Here is a 17,877-nt window from a genome sequence, read left to right on the forward strand (position 1 = left end):
CAGAAACTAAGGAAAGAATATTGAAGGCTGTAAGAGAGAAAAAACAAGTAACATACAAAGGTAAACATATCAAAATCACAGCAGACTTCTCAACGGAAACATTAAAAGCAAGAAGAGCTTGGGGTGAGATCTTCCGGGCACTGAATGAAAATAACTGCAACCCCAGGATACTCTACCCAGCAAAGCTATCATTCAAAATAGATGGAGCAATAAAAGTCTTCCATGATAAGCAGAAACTAAAACAATATGTGACCACAAAGCCACCATTACAAAAGATTCTGCAAGGGATCCTGCACACAGAAAGTGACACCCAACTTAACCATGAAAAGGCAGGCAGCACCAAACCACAGGATAAGAAAAAGCAAAACAGTAGAGAGTAACATCAAGTTAGGTACACACAATCAAACCTTCAAACAACTAAGATAACTAAATGGCAGGAATCACCACATACCTATCAGTACTAACACTTAATGTTAATGGACTTAATTCACCCATCAAAAGACACCGTTTGACAAAATGGATTAAAAAAGAAGATCCAACAATTTGTTGCTTACAGGAGACTCATCTCACCGACAGAAATAAGCATATGCTTAGGATGAAAGGCTGGAAGAAGATTTACCAAGCCAATGGCCCCCGAAAACAAGCAGGAGTAGCAATACTTATCTCTGACAAAGTAGACTTCAAACCTACATTGATCAAACGAGATAAAGAAGGACATTCCATACTAATAAAAGGGGAAATAGACCAAAAGGAAATAATAATCATCAATCTGTACGCACCCAATGTCAACGCACCCAATTTCATCAAACATACCCTGAAAGACCTAAAAGCATATATAAACGCCAACACAGTGGTTGTGGGAGATTTTAACACTCCATTATCATCAATAGATAGGTCATCCAAACAAAAACTCAATAAAGAAATCCAAGATCTAAAATATGCAATAGATCAAGTGGACCTAGTAGATGTCTACAGAACATTTCATCCAACCTCTACACAATATACATTCTTCTCAGCAGCCCATGGAACCTTCTCCAAAATAGATCATATCCTAGGGCACAAAGCAAGCCTCAGCAAATACAAGAAAATAGAAATAATACCATGCATACTATCTGACCACAATGCAGTAAAAGTAGAACTCAACAACAAAAGTAAAGACAAAAAACATGCAAACAGCTGGAAACTAAATAACTCATTACTTAATGAAGAATGGATCATCGATGCAATAAAAGAGGAAATTAAAAAGTTCCTAGAAGTCAATGAAAATGAAAACACAACCTACCGGAACCTATGGGACACAGCTAAGGCAGTCTTGAGAGGAAAGTTTATAGCCATGAGTGCATATATTAAAAAGATTGAAAGATCCCAAATCAATGACCTAATGATACATCTCAAACTCCTAGAAAAACAAGAACAAGCAAATCCCAAAACAAATAGGAGAGAAATAATAAAAATAAGAGCTGAAATCAACGAAATAGAAACCAAAAAACCATACAAAGAATTAATGAAACAAAAAGTTGGTTCTTTGAAAAAATGAACAAGATCGACAGACCCCTGGCAAACCTGACTAAAATGAGGAGAGAAAAAACCCAAATTAGTAGAATTAGGAATGCAAAAGGGGAGATAACAACAAACACCATGGAAGTCCAGGAAATTATCAGAGACTACTTTGAGAATCTATATTCAAATAAATTTGAAAATCTAAAAGAAATGGACAGATTTCTAGATACATATGATCATCCAAAACTGAACCAAGAGGAAATTAATCACCTGAATAGACCTATAACACAAAATGAAATTGAAGCAGCAATCAAGAGTCTCCCCAAAAAGAAAAGTCCAGGACCTGATGGATTCTCTGCTGAATTCTATCAGACCTTTAAAGAAGAACTGATACCAACCCTCCTTAAACTGTTCCACAAAATAGAAAGGGAAGGAAAACTGCCTAACACATTTTATGAAGCCAGTATTACACTTATCCTCAAATCAGGCAAAGACATCTCCAAAAAGGAGAACTATAGGCCAATCTCCTTAATGAACAGTGATGCAAAAATCCTCAACAAAATAATGGCAAATCGAATTCAGCAACACATCAAAAAGATTATTCACCACGACCAGGTAGGCTTCATCCCAGGGATGCAGGGGTGGTTCAACATACGAAAATCAATAAACGTAATAAACCACATTAACAGAAGCAAAGACAAAAACCACTTGATCATCTCAATAGATGCAGAAAAAGCCTTTGATAAGATCCAACATCATTTCATGATAAAAGCTCTAAGAAAACTAGGAATAGAAGGAAAGTTCCTCAACATTATAAAAGCTATATATGACAAACCTACAGCCAGCATTATACTTAACGGAGAAAAATTAAAACCATTCCCTCTAAAATCAGGAACCAGACAAGGATGCCCACTATCTCCACTCCTATTCAACATAGTACTGGAATTCCTAGCCAGAGCAATTAGGCAAGAAGAAGGAATAAAAGGAATACAAATAGGTAAAGAAACTGTCAAAATATCCCTATTTGCAGACGACATGATCCTATACCTTAAAGACCCAAAAAACTCTACTCAGAAGCTTCTAGACATCATCAATAGCTATAGCAAGGTAGCAAGATATAAAATCAACATAGAAAAATCATTAGCATTTCTATACACTAACAATGAGCAAACGGAAAAAGAATGTATGAAAACAATTCCATTTACAATAGCCTCAAAAAAAATCAAATACCTAGGTGTAAACCTAACAAAAGATGTGAAAGACCTCTACAAAGAAAACTATACACTTCTGAAGAAAGAGATTGAGGAAGACTATAGAAAGTGGAGAGATCTCCCATGCTCATGGATTGGTAGAATCAACATAGTGAAAATGTCGATACTCCCCAAAGTAATCTACATGTTTAATGCAATTCCCATCAAAATTCCAATGACGTTCATTAAAGAGATTGAAAAATCTACTGTGAAATTTATATGGAAACACAAGAGGCCACGAATAGCCAAGGCAATACTCAGTCAAAAGAACAATGCAGGAGGTATCACAATACCTGACTTCAAACTATATTACAAAGCAATAACAATAAAAACAGCATGGTACTGGCACAAAAACAGACGTGAAGACCAGTGGAACAGAATAGAGGATCCAGATATGAAGCCATACAACTATGAGCAACTTATCTTTGACAAAGGAGCTAAAAATATACAATGGAGAAATAGCAGCCTCTTCAACAAAACCTCCTGGGAAAACTGGTTAGCAGTCTGCAAAAAACTGAAACTAGATCCATGTATATCACCCTATACCAATATTAACTCAAAATGGATCAAGGATCTTAATATCAGACCCCAAACTCTTAAGTTGATACAAGAAAGAGTAGGAAATACTCTGGAGTTAGTAGATATAGGTAAGAACTTTCTCAATGAAACCCCAGCAGCACAGCAACTAAGAGATAGCATAGATAAATGGGACCTCATAAAACTAAAAAGCTTCTGTTCATCAAAAGAAATGGTCTCTAAACTGAAGAGAACACCCACAGAGTGGGAGAAAATATTTGCCAATTATACATCAGACAAAGGACTGATAACCAGAATATACAGGGAACTTAAAAAACTAAATTCTCCCAAAACTAATGAACCAATAAAGAAATGGGCAAGTGAACTAAACAGAACTTTCTCAAAAGAAGAAATTCAAATGGCCAGAAAACACATGAAAAAATGCTCACCATCTCTAGCAATAAAGGAAATGCAAATTAAAACCACACTAAGATTCCACCTCACCCCTGTTAGAATAGCCATCATCAGCAACACCACCAACAACAGGTGTTGGTGAGGATGCGGGGAAAAAGGAACCCTCTTACACTGTTGGTGGGAATGTAGACTAGTACAACCACTCTGGAAAAAAATTTGGAGGCTACTTAAAAAGCTGGACATCGATCTACCATTTGATCCAGCAATACCAGTCTTGGGGATATACCCAAAAGACTGTTACTCCAGAGGCACCTGCACATCCATGTTTATTGCGGCACTATTCACAATAGCCAAGTTATGGAAACAGCCAAGATGCCCCACCACTGACGAATGGATTAAGAAAATGTGGTATCTATACACAATGGAATTTTATGCAGCCATGAAGAAGAACGAAATGTTATCATTTGCTGGTAAATGGATGGAATTGGAGAACATCATTCTGAGTGAGGTTAGCCTGGCTCAAAAGACCCAAAATTGTATGTTCTCCCTCATATGTGGACATTAGATCAAGGGCAAACACAACAAGTGGATTGGACTATGAGCACATGATAAAAGCGAGAGCACACAAGGGAGGGGTGAGGATAGGTAAGACACCTAAAAAACTCGCTAGCATTTGTTGCCTTTAATGCAGAGAAACTAAAGCAGATACCTTAAAGCAACTGAGGCCAATAGGAAAAGGGGACCAGGAACTAGAGAAAAGGTTAGATCAAAAAGAATTAACCTAGAAGGTAACACCCACGCACAGGAAATCAATGTGAGTCAATGCCCTGTATAGCTATCCTTATCTCAACCACCAAAACCCCTTGTTCCTTCCTATTATTGCTGATACTCTCTCTACAACAAAATTAGAGATAAGGGCAAAATAGTTTCTGCTGGGTATTGAGGGGTGGGAGGGGGAGGGGGTGGAGTGGGTGGTAAGGGAGGGGGTGGGGGCAGGGGGGAGAAATGAACCAAGCCTTGTATGCACATATGAATAATAAAATAAAAATGAAAAAAAAAAAAGAATAAGACAGCAAGAACATAGGCATTAAGATGGGCATTGGCCAGGAGAACCACTGTGAAATGTTCTTCCCTAGACAATTTCAAGAGTCTTCCAATTCCCTTCTCCATTTTTCTAATTGTTTCTTGAGAGGTGCCACCATTGGGGGGACTCATTGAGCTTGACAGCAGTGGGTGTCATGAGAATGACCAGATGAGGGCTAGTCCATCGAAGTCCCAATGGAGAGGGTAGAAGATCCTTTTTGGAGAACAAGATGCCCTGGTTTAACAGAAATTGTTATAGGGTGGGGCAGGATCTGGTTTGCATGATCTCTGAGAAGTTCCCTGAGAAGGCAGGTAGTCAACCAGAGGAGCAGAGTGTGTTGGAGGCAAGTTTTCTAAGAGAAATGGGTGGCCATACATTATTTAAGACCCAAATAGGAATATTAGGAGGAGCATAAAAAGGTGTCTGTTCAGGGACTGCATACCTAGGGATCTATATTCTGCAAAATCCTATAACTGCCAGAGAAGTTGTAAATTGTCTTATGGTATGAGGGTTGGGAAATGGAAGATTGGGTTGATGCATTTATGGCTCAGGGAGTGAGTCTGTCCCTTTAAGGCCACACCTAGGTAGGTGACCTGTGGGAGGCAGGGGCTGTCAGTATTTAAATGTAACACTCTTGGATAAAAGAGAGCTTTAGCTCATTATTTTATATAAATTGACACTTTTAACTTTGTAAATGTTTGTACCATATTTAAAATATAACATAACAATGTTACAAGGTGGTCATTTAAGACACATAAGCAAATATGTAAATGAACTCTGATTTAGTAGTACTTAAAGCTTGACAAGATCAGCAAAAAACACAAATAATTTCTTTGATAAAATCTCTCTCTCTGTAGATGTTACTCAGAGCAAAACAATATTAAGATAACTTTGTTATTTTATAGACATAGAGAATTTGATTTTAGTTTGACATGACCCTAAAAATCTTTTAGGCAACTCTTAGATTATACTCAACTTTAACTTTATCACACACCGAAGCTTTTTATTATACACTTTTAAAACTTACTTAGACCTTTATATAACATACTAAACCCTTTGATGGCTTGTCTTTATCCCTCCAATTTGAAACAATCTTTGGGATAAACCCTTTTTTACAAAATCCTTTCTCATCCAAAAACATTTCTTTTTCCTTTAACTTCTCAAAAAATACATTTACTACCTATTTATATCCTTTCCAGTTGTTTATTTTGTAACTTGTATTTTAAAATTAACTTTTATAAGAATTTTAAATTTATTATAGGGACTGAAGCAACTTATTAGTAACCCTTGTTGTTTTAAGGAGTTTATGATAGGCATAAGGTCTCATTGGGGGATATTGTTTTGGGTGTGGAAACTGTGAGGGATTTTAGAGTTTTATTTGAATAGGGAGGGACTTCCAGGCTGACCCTACACTCATCTCATCTGTCCACATTGTGGAATCTATTTGTTCCTGAAGGAGAGGGCAGCAGAGATAGCTGCCTGGGGGGAGGAGAATTTGAGACTTTAATTGAGATGGTAAATCCCATCCCAGCAGGGACAATGGAGTTTTAGTTACTATGAGGACAGAGTGACAGAAGAGGAGGTCTCCCCAAGAGCAGCCAGAGGCCAGGTAAACTAGTGCTCTACGGGCTTGCCAGATTTGCCCCAAATGATAATTATTGTCATTGGAACAGGGACCAGGAGAAAAAGGTAAAACAGAGAAACAGGCACCACTGTCTAGGAGGAAAATGACCTTTTGTTTTTCTGCCATTATGGCTCCTCAACATTGACACCAAGAAGTGGAGTGTGGACAGGAGGCTGGGACCCATCAATCCATAAGAGGTGACACCTCGCCTTCCATCTGGAGGTGGAGGCACTTGGACTTCCAGTGGTTACCCTTGCAGAGAGGGCAGGGTCCCAGTTGGGGGCAGGGCTGTCTCCTGGGCTGTCCCCCCTTAAGCATTTTCTGCAGAAGTGCCCCTCCTGTCCACCACGGTAGCAAGTTCAGGATTCAGGCCCCAGTCGGGTGGGGCCCTCTCTGAGAGCAGCAATGAGGCCATGGTGTCTCTTATCTTTTTCTCTCCTTTTAGTAAGGTCCTGGACATACAGACATAGCTATAAATACAGACATGGCTAGCTGTATTACTTGGTTCAGTGACTTTTCCCTTCAGCCACAGTCTGAGCTTTTTAAGAATATCTGGGGCTGACTGTTAGAAATTTATCTTTGAGGAGAACCTCTCTCACCTGTGACTCTGGGTCCATCATGGTATGCTATCTGATAGCATCCTTAAGATGCTGTAGAAAGGTAGGGGGATTTTCTTTTTTTAGAGCATTGCTGTAAAGCAAAGTTTTTATTTTACATTGACACCTGACACTCTGGAGAGCAGGTCTCTGAACTGTTCTGGGCCTGTTTCCTCACTTGAAGAATGAGGGATCTGGTCTAAGTTAAGCTATGTTTTTCTACTATGAGATGGCTGAAGTGACATTAATACCACTTATCTTCCTTACCATTTTTTTTATTTAGTAATGCTGGGAAATTGAACCCAGGGCTTTGTACATGCTGGGCAGACTTATTTTTTCATCGGGCTACATCTTTATCCCAAATATATACATATATATTTTTTTTTCCTTTTATAGAAAAGGTCTAATTGGAGTATGGTATTGTAATTTAAGGAACCCTGTGAAGGCCACTTCTCATGGTCACCCAGTCATACTGAGGCTAGCCCTCAGTACAAAGCTTCCAACATCTACCAGCCAGAAGACTGGAAGGTGTAGGTCCCATCTAGAAAGAACAAAACATTAGGATCCTGTCTTTTAGATAACAGCAGGCAGCCTCTTTAATAAAGTCTACCTTTTTAACAAAGAAATCATTTGTAAAGTTAGAGAAGGACATTCAGAGGGCATTTCAGGCCAATAACGGTACCATATGGGACAACTAGTGTTAATATTTGGAGGGAAAAATTTATGTTGGGGCCAAAGGTATAGAAAATTCTAAATCAGAAGTTTAGAGACCACAGTAATGTCTATTTTGTCATTTCTGGATCTATAACCTTGAGCTAACAATTGGCTTACAAGGGCTGGGTCTGATGCCCTGAGGTGTGAGGTGGGTCTAGGAGCAGAACTTCTGCAAGGTGCCACTTCCTCCACACACACCTGGGACAAATGACCCTGACTGCCTAGGCCTGATCCTGCAGCCCATCACCCCTCCCCCCTTCCTGTGTACTCTGCGCGCATTTATTCTAGGGGAAGTGGTGGTGGGCTGCAGCCATCGCCACAAGTGGCTGGCGGCCCAGGATGTACTGGGTCCTCTCTATGGATTTTCTTAGCTATGGCAGGCGTTTTTGCTGTGTCCAAGAGCCAGCATCCTTTACACGAGCACGTCTGTTTGCTTTCCCTCCTCCCCTTGTGGGGGCGGAGTTATGGCATGAACATGGCAGCCGCAGGTTTTGTAAGCGCTTTCTGTAAAGCAGCTGACTTAAAGTTATTTTAGACTGAGAAGCCTGGCAAACTAGTTGGAACAACTTAAGTCATAAGGTACCCTGCTACAAGTTTTTCATGGGAGGCAGGGTCCCAGTAAGCCCAGGGAGGGGAAGGCAGACAGAGACAAAGGACATGTGGTGAGACAGTGGAGGAAGCAGAAAAGGTGTGCTGACATCTTAGGTAAGGGAGGGGAAGGCAGAGCCTGGAGGCATGACACATGCTTAAGGGATTAGCCATCACCTGTGCCTCTAGGTCACTCCCATTGACTGGTACTGGCACATTTTCAGCAAAACAAAACCTCCACTCTCAAGTCGCTGTCTCAGGAAAAATGGACATTAGATGGGGGTGAAGAGAAGCAGTCATCATATGACGTAATCAAACAGGACTCTGCTAATGTAGCATGAAGCATACCTGAATAAATCTGGGTCTTGGTCTCAGCCCACAAGAAGGGAGCATGAGCTCTTCCAGAGCTGGAATCGCCTTGAGGCCAGAGTTGGCAAGGAGTGGTTTGCTTAACTCCATGACAGGGAAAGTTTTTCAGGAAGATAGGAGGAGTTGGGTATGGTAAGCAATGCAAGAAGTCTGTTTACATGGGGAAGGAGGAGGTTTGGAAGAGAAAGTGGTTGATTTAGAAACTGGTTTACAGGCTAATAGAATCTGCACAGAGGAACAGAAAGTACAGAGGGAGGGTTTCATGCAGAGATAGGAAAAGGATTGGCTGTAGGAAAGTTCCTTCCATTTACCAGCACGCTCACAGAGATGTATAAATTCCTTAAAATATTGGGATTGAAAGTGCCATTAAATGGCCATTTGGAGACATTGTCTAATGGGTATTGGTTCTAGGCCTGATTGCAGAGAAAAATGAGCTTTTGTGGCTTAAGATCAGGCATTAGGCAGAGGAGCCCAAGGTTGGCCAGGAGACATGTCAGTGGGGAGTCTGAAGGGATTTGGGATGGTCCAACTCCCATGGTGAAGGCCTGACCTGAGGAGAGATATGGCAGGCATCCCTGAAATATCAGGTCCTCAGGAGAGAGAGAGAAATGTGGAACACAATGCCCAGAGGGAACGTCTTCACCACGGGGTTGTCCACAGTCCCAAGTGGGGAACCCAGTTCCCAGAGACAGAGCGAGCTGCAACCTAGTGCTAGGGTTTTCAAGGAAATGAGAGAGAGACCACAGCTCAGCATACGAGGAGGACTCACCGAGGGAGAGAAGACCTTGAGCGAAGATTGGCTGGTGGTGGATGGTGGTTGGAGGCGTGCTGACGTGGAGGAATTTCCCTGTGAACTAGTGAGAGAGTGGCGTTTTCTAGGATCAGGGGTCCTGGTAAAACAGCTCAGATCCCAGAGGAGGGGAATGGGAATTGAGAGAGAGAGAGAGAGTGGGATGGGGTGGGGGAGGCTGGGAGAGCAAGGTCAGTGCCAGAAACTCAACCTGATCTGAGTCAGGCCACCAAATGTTAGGAAAAACACCACTCACAAAAAAAGCTCATGAAAAAAGTCTCACATCCATAGAGCAAAGTTTAATGGCAGGCCCAAACTGCCAGGCTGGCTGGGGAAAAGATGGTGCAGACCCGAGTCTGGGCAAGCAGTGACTTTTATAGAAGGGGAAAGTTAAGGAAGTTAGCGCATGCTGTTTTAGAGCACAGGAATTTGTTTAAGGGCGGAGCTGCCATTTTGGCTGATTCACAAAATGGCGACATTATTGTTCTATCACTATCATTATTGTGGGGAAACAATTTTTCTGAAGACAAGATATCCAATGTTGAACCTAGCACTGACATATAATATACTAGTATGATATATACCTGTGCTGTTAGTACTTCTATGATAATCTCAAATTATGAATAGGCAAAAACCTTACAAGAACTTTTACCATAGTAACAAAGACCAAATAGCATATGCAAATAAGATTATATTTTAGCTGATAACATTTATTATAATTTATTAAATTGGTCATGGTAAGGACATAAATTTAATTTATTGTACCTGTGATAAAAATATGACTCAAGGAGGGCTGGAGTCATGGCTCAGATATTAGAGCACTTGCCTAACAAGAACAAGGCTCTGAGCTCAAAACCTCAGTACTTCCAAAAATAAAAAATGACTCAAGAATTGGCTTTTCAAGCAGAGTTTTCAGCTGGCCTCCCAGCCCAGAAAGTCCCATCTTCTCCTGCTAGCAACACCCAAGGATGGGAGCTTCTTCATGCTCCTTATCCCTGTTCCTACAAATCTTTCTTTGCACTCCCTGTGGGACACCCTTTGTGACTTATTTCAATACAGCTAATCAAAAAAGCAACTCAGAGTGCAGGAGGCCTTCTCTCCAAATCTCAGGGGACAAAATACATTTCATCTAAGTGGAAGCTGCCTACCCTTCATATTAGCAAAGGCCACCATACAAATGTAAGTCTTACAGCCATCTTTAATCCTACCTCTTATAACATTTGAATACTATATACCAGTGTGTAACCACACCCCTAATAAGCCAACCTGAGTGAGTTCAAGTAGCCCTCTAGGTGGCAAGGGTGTTTACAAGGAAGTGAAGATGAACAATCTCCAAATCTCCTTAAATACTTCAGCAACATAAAAATGAAAGAGAACCTGATTAAAGAAATATATGGCACTTCTAAGTTGCATCATAAATGTGTATTAAAATGTGAAAATGCACACACATGCATACACACACATACACGAGTTTCAATTTTAAACAAGATATAAAAGTCTATTACAAATAGCAAAGCTACCTTGCACAGGCTACATAGCCATTTATAACAAAATTGGCCTCTTCTGTTGTTACTCTTCAGTTTCAGAAGAGGATGAACTTTAAAGAAAACCTGTATTGCTAATGTTCTGCTGACACAGTCATTTATTTCCTGTCTGTACACTTGCAAGCTATGGGTAGCTTCCTGTTATCCGTCATCTGCTTCATGTCAAAACTTGTTATTTAATCAGAGCTAACATATCTCTTTCAGCCATGCAACTGGACTCCAGATTTGATTTTGTCACAATTTTGAAGAAGATGTCTCTTTGTTCACTTTCTGCAGTCTTTGTTTAAGCTATGTCAGAAATTATCCTCTTGGCTCAACAATAACATTACCTCCATATGTGTTCTATATGAGAAAAGTAAATAAGGCCTGAAGGAAAGAAACTGAGTTTTTTTTTCAACAAGAGACCTAAATTTAAGGGATGATTTTGGCACTTATTACCTAACTGATCCTGGGTGAGTTTCCAAACATATCCAAGCCTTAGTTTCCTCATTAGTAACATGGAGAAAGTAGATAAATGCACACTGAAGATGGAATGAGAGTACATGGAAACCATTGTAAAGGATTAAAGAATTTTGAATGATTAAATATATACACATGCATGTTATCAGTGAGTATTAAATAATCAAATTTAAAAGAAACATGAGACTCAGAAATATCAATGTTGCAAACCTAGAAGGTATAAGTGCAAGTTCTGCAGGGGCCAACTTAAAATTTTGTAGAGAACAAACATTGCAGTAGTGGAAGCCATAGTTGTGAGCTTCTGTGAACCTTGGCAGAACATGAGAAAGCAAACTGTTCAGATGCTCTTCTCCCAAGTCAGACTCAGAAAGAAAAATATCATGTTATGTCTTCACTCATATGTGGATCTAGACCTAAATGTGTCATGAATGTAACAAGGCTGAGTGCTGAGGAAGGGAAACAGCAGGAGGTGAAGGAGAGTGTGATGGTGGAATGAATATGATATAAGTACATTATGTGTGTGTATAAAGGTACCATAATGAAATCTACTAAAACTGAAAAGGGGAGGAGCAAAAGGGAGGCTAAGAAAGATTAATAGAGGTGAATTTGATCAAAGTACATTATATGCCACAATAAAACCCCTTTATAAATTAATATATGCTAATAAAAATACAATTATAAAAAACAAATACTCTTCTCCTAAAATCAAAAGCACTTATTAATAGAATGTGTGCTGGGACTGTTTCTGTTGATACAAATGCAAAGTTCTCTGGAATTTCAGGTCTAATTGCTTTGTGTGGAATTCTTGTCATTTTAATTGAATACTGAAAAATGCACACTTGCAGATGTTCAATTTCTCACTGTAAACCAATGGTAATATATAAACATAAGTGAGATATGCATTTGTTACATATTGTGAGTATTAAACCTAACATACTGATGTTAAAGTATGACATCACTTTTATTCCCTAAATTTGAGGCAAAAATCATCAAACAGGATGTCTGTTTTAATGATCAAGTGTGAAACAAAATAATTGCTTTGGTAGAGTAAAAGAAATGCACATTTAATTGATTATTTTTCCATTGCACATATTTTTCATTTATACACTAGAGTTCAGAGTACACCAGGAGTTATTTTGGAGCTTATATATATGAAGCTCCAAAATATATATATACATGAAGCATGTAAAATGCATGTTTTCATCCAGGAAGCTAGGGTATTCTAAAGCCTTACTTCTCCAAGTGTGGCCCATGGTCCAGCAAAGTTAGCAAAATCTTGGAGCTTGTTAGAAGTGCAGAATCTCCAGCACCTCCTAGATCTTTTGTATCAATCTGTGTTTTAATCTGTGTTTAAAACTCCTAGGTATTTGTATATACTTCAATGTTTGAAAAGAACTGGTTTTGATCATCAAATCTGTGTGTAGTTCAATTGTTACGTCAAATTATCTATCCAACAATACTGACTGAACTCATGTATGAAAGTGGAAAAATGAGGCCTGTTGAAACTATTCCAGGAATGGGGGGAGGGGCCATAAAGGAGAATGATGGAGGGGTGAATTCAAATATGATATATTGTAAGTACTTTTGTAAATGTCACAGTGCAACCCCACTATAACAATAATTTAAAAAGGACAATCTGGAAAAACAATGAAATGTTACCTGTTAATTTATTACACAATTTTAATCTTATAAATCCTGTTTTATAACTCAGTATTAGTTTTTAAAAGCCATAAAATAAATGCAAGTCTTAACTCTTAAAAAAATACACAGACTTTCTCTATAATTTCATTAGAGATTATGAGGTCTCTATTAACATTTATGCTTTTTCCTTACCTCCATGGAAAATTCCATGAAATATGAGGCTGTTTGGGATTAGGCCCCCAACATTGCATTAAGGCTCTGTTCTCCCCTCTTCATCCTTTTCCTCCCTTCCTAAATACTTTCTGGTGTGTTCCCATACTTGAAGCTGATGTTAAGAGGCTGTATGTGTGCTGCACAGGGTCCAATTGGGCAAACACTTTGACCACAGCATTGCTCAAAGAATTAAATACAGAGATGTGAAAAAGACTGTTAGCCAGAAAGGCTGTGAAAAGGCAGTTAAAGTGGAAACTATTCATGGCTTCATTGCAATTGGCCTGCAGAACCATGGAACATTCTCTTCTTTAATCTTTTTTCATTACATAATCTGTTAATGTAATTCCTAATGGCATGGCCTGCTGTTGTAAGCAAATGGGATTTGCTTGCAGAAATAAATATGGTAACTCAATTTTAAAAGAAGATACATAAGAAGAGTGAAAAGAAATATAATTCTTACATATATATGTCTGTGTGTGTATTATATATAATATTATATAGATAGAGGTTACTCAGAGGAGAGGAAAGGACACAGAACAGGAGCCGCAGGTTTCAACACCCAGAACAAGATTCAAGGTGATAAAGGATAAGGACATTGTCACAAACCTGGGCTACTTTGAACCCTGAAGGCCTATATTCAGAGATATGATGAAGCCAGACTTTACCTCAGCACACAAGACATATCTTTCCCAGATTTCTGCAACATGAAATGAGAGAGAGCACTTGTGATAGCCATGTATCATATTTAATTTTAGAAATGAATCAATATTCAGTCATGATTTTTAAACCACTTTAAGTGGGAAAACACTCAGAACCATATTAATTAAAATCATAACTCTTAAGATATAGCAACAACTAAAATACATTTTTCAAACCTCAGAAATTTGATTATAAAATATTTTGTAATTGACAATTACACAGAAGCCTGGATTCTGAAGCTTTCAATTATAAACACTGCAGGGCAGGGCAGAGGGGGAGGAGAAAGTCCTTCAAATTGCAGACTAGTATAAACAAAAGGAGAGAATGACCAAGGATGACTGCATATGCACAATTGTAATTAAGAGAACTCATAAGCCCTGTTTAGAATTCTACTCATTCTGTGCTGAAAGTCATAGATGGCCGTGTAAATTCAAATAGAGATTATTTGACTTTAAAGAAGCTATTTCAGTCTACTACACCTTAATTTTCCTACTTGTCTAATGTTGATCACTAACACTATCTTGCCTGATATAATTTATAGGAGTTAAGACAAAATGACCCCATTTTATGACCAACAGTCTGACAGGAAATTTTTCTTCTTGATATTTGAAAGGGCATAAAAATAATATATTTTACCAAAGCATATTGGTGATTATTAAAAAGAATTAAATTATATTAATTAAAAATGTATAAAACCTGGAATAGTTAATCACAGTCAATTTTATCTTTGATGAAAAACTGATTAAAAATTTTTGATATAATTATATGATAGACCTTAAGTTAAATGTAACCTTTAAATTATATTGGACAAAAGTAAGGATTTTGAGTAGTTGGAAGAATATAATATGTAAAAAGCATTCTACTTATTTATTTCTTATAGTTATGTAAGTATACAGGAATTTGGTTATCACATTCACTTGATTTCTTACTAGAAGGAAGAAACTAGAAATAAATAAAACCTCTACTTCCCCTCACCCCCAGCACATAGCTAAAGAGGTAGTACTCTAGGACTACTTGTTTTCAGTCCTGACAGGAAGTAAATGCTCTGATAATCCATATCCTGTAGCTGCTATGGGACTTCTCCACAGCCATAATGGAAATCTCTTGCCCCTCCTACTTTTTGAATATAGTAAAACATCACAGGCATGTTTCCTCATTATTTTAAATGACCAAAGTAAAATGCATGGATTGGAGTGAAGAAAGCCTGTCTATCTGGTAGCCAGAAGCACAAATTTGTTTTTGCTTAATTCTTCATTTGCAGACACATTTTATTTTTTTTATTCTGAAATAAGTTCAAACTGAGAGAAATGCAAGAACTATTGACTCTTCATCCAAATCCACCAATTATTTACTTGACATGTTTCTTCTTCTCTGTATTGTATTCTATTTATTCATAAGCATGTGTACATGAAAAACACTTTTAAACCATTTGAAAAATAAGTTATAGATATTAGACCTCTTTATCCCTGTAATATTTCAACATGTGCCTCTTGAGAAAAGGATCATCTCTGACATAGCTCCAATACAATAAACAATTTTAAGATATGTCATTAATATTCTTATTTAAACCATATTCAAATTTCATCTTTTACTCAGTTACATCAATGTTAATAACTAGTCTTAACAAATCAACTGGACATTCATTTTTCTTTAAGGGACAATGAATAATCAGAAGTTACATACAGTCACTTTATTTCTCATAATGCACTAGGAAGCAACATAGATCTGTAACTACTTCATTGAACACACATAATAGAATGTCCTCTGCTGTCCACATAGGAGAAAGAAAATCCTGAACTAAAGTGATATAACTTAGCTACCTACTAGAAATAGGTTAAATGGGAGAGTATACAAATAACAGAATTAATACTTAATGAATTCTTTTTACTCTATGATATTATTGATGAAAAGTAGAAAGGCCCTTTTCTTGTGGAAACTCACTGAGTAAATTCAAATATATGTACTTACAGTATAGGATACTGATCTCATAGACTCATAAAGTTGACTCATTAATTGACATTTCTCAAAGTATAATCATGTGAAGATCTTCCAGTAGCAAGAACCACAGCAAAGAGTAAGATTTTTTAGTTTGGGGACGTTGGGGTTTTTTTTCAACATTTGAATACAATATGTGAAGAAAGAAGACTTCTTTCTCCTGAAGCCTTCCCATGGCTTTAACCTAGAAACTCGCCTATGCCATGACAGCTTACAGTGAGATTGCCAATATGAGGGAAGCAAGATTGCAATTCAGTCCTTAAGGGAGCTACTGTAAACAATGTCTGAAAACTCCCAATATTCATTGTATAGCAGAACAAATTGTTCAGGAAACCTTGGAAGATGTCCCAGGAGGTCAAAATACTAATGCAAAGGTTGATCCTAAACAACTGTGCACAGCGTAGCCAAAATAGTCACTTCCCTGAACAGAAGACTTGTGAAACAGGAAATTCCAGCAGCTTTCAGGAAAGTGGCCAATGTTTCACTTTACAAATGCATAAGAGACATATTTAATGAAAGTTCTTCATGAAGTTAGAGCATTTCAGTCAAACAAAAATAACATCAGAATAAAGCTTAACCTATGCATAGTAGTACTAAGATGGGCATGGCCTTGTGATAGTCAATTGGAAGTGAAACTTCTATTATCATATTTCTTTACCCAGATGAAATTTTTTTATTTCTTGTTAAACTTTCAGAATTCCAGCCACTAAAATGTGCAATTTCTATATCTCTACGATGTAATCTTCTAAGTGCTAGTAAAACAAAAATATTGAGTCCATCTGTTGGCTACATCCCAACTCTACTGTATAATGTATAAGTTGCATAACTTAATATGTCCCATGAACAAAATGAGCTTTCAAGTGTTCAAACAAAAAAAAATTAAAGAGTACCAGTAGGTATTTATATCTGTCTAAGGAACTCACACTGCAACTGCTATTGCACTTCACAATAGCATATATATTTAAAATTTTTCAATTCAAAATTTAAAAGTTAATTTTTAAAGATATATCTCATGGCCTACCCTAAAAAATTGTGTGCATATTTCAGCCAGTTTTTTTAAATTTAATAAGAAACTCCTTTTATCTATTTCTGACTCAAGTAACTGCCTTTTAGTTTTCATTTTAGGACTACTTTTTAAAAACTAGTACTTAAAAATTATGCAAACAATACTTGTAATCATTTACTACACTCCCCTGTGTGGATATGATAAAAAGTTTTCTTTTGATTTTGTATCATTACATTAAATATATTTAATCGAAAACCATTTTGTTTTTAGATAAAGATAGCATCTTAAAAGGGCACAGCAGACAATTTAATTATATCTCCATCTTCTAGATAAGAAATTTTAAATAAAGCAAGACAGAAAAATATCTAAACCAAATCAAGCAGCCATATTTTGTGCATTATCTCCCCCATGAATAGTGTAAAAAAGAAAAGAAATTTAATGCCTAAATTTTAATGCTTACTTCATTCTTAAGCTCATTTTTAAGGACAATTAAGTTTTAATTGTTAAAAAAATAGTTTTGGCTGATAAAGCCAACAATTCTCTCTAGTATCAAATAAAAAACTGGTTAAAATGTTCCCAGAGACACTCTGGCTCCCCATAGCCCAACCTACACTTACTGCCTAACACATCCAATCAACTCACAGCTTTAAATTTTGATAATTTAGTTCCCAAATCAAAATTTTAAAAATAATTGTCAACTAGAGAGAAAAGATCCAGAACTTCTTGAGATAGAGTATGTGAAAATATGCTAACAGCTATTAGATAGATTAAGCTTTTCAGTTTTTATCCACATCACAAAATCATAACAGACTCTATGAAGAGTAAAAGACACCCTTTTCTTTCTGAAGCATCAGAGTTGTTTTCTAAAAAAAAAA

The sequence above is a fragment of the Castor canadensis genome, chromosome 2 (genome assembly GCF_047511655.1).
Source record: "Castor canadensis chromosome 2, mCasCan1.hap1v2, whole genome shotgun sequence".
In the NCBI taxonomy this organism is placed as follows: Eukaryota; Metazoa; Chordata; class Mammalia; order Rodentia; family Castoridae; genus Castor; species Castor canadensis.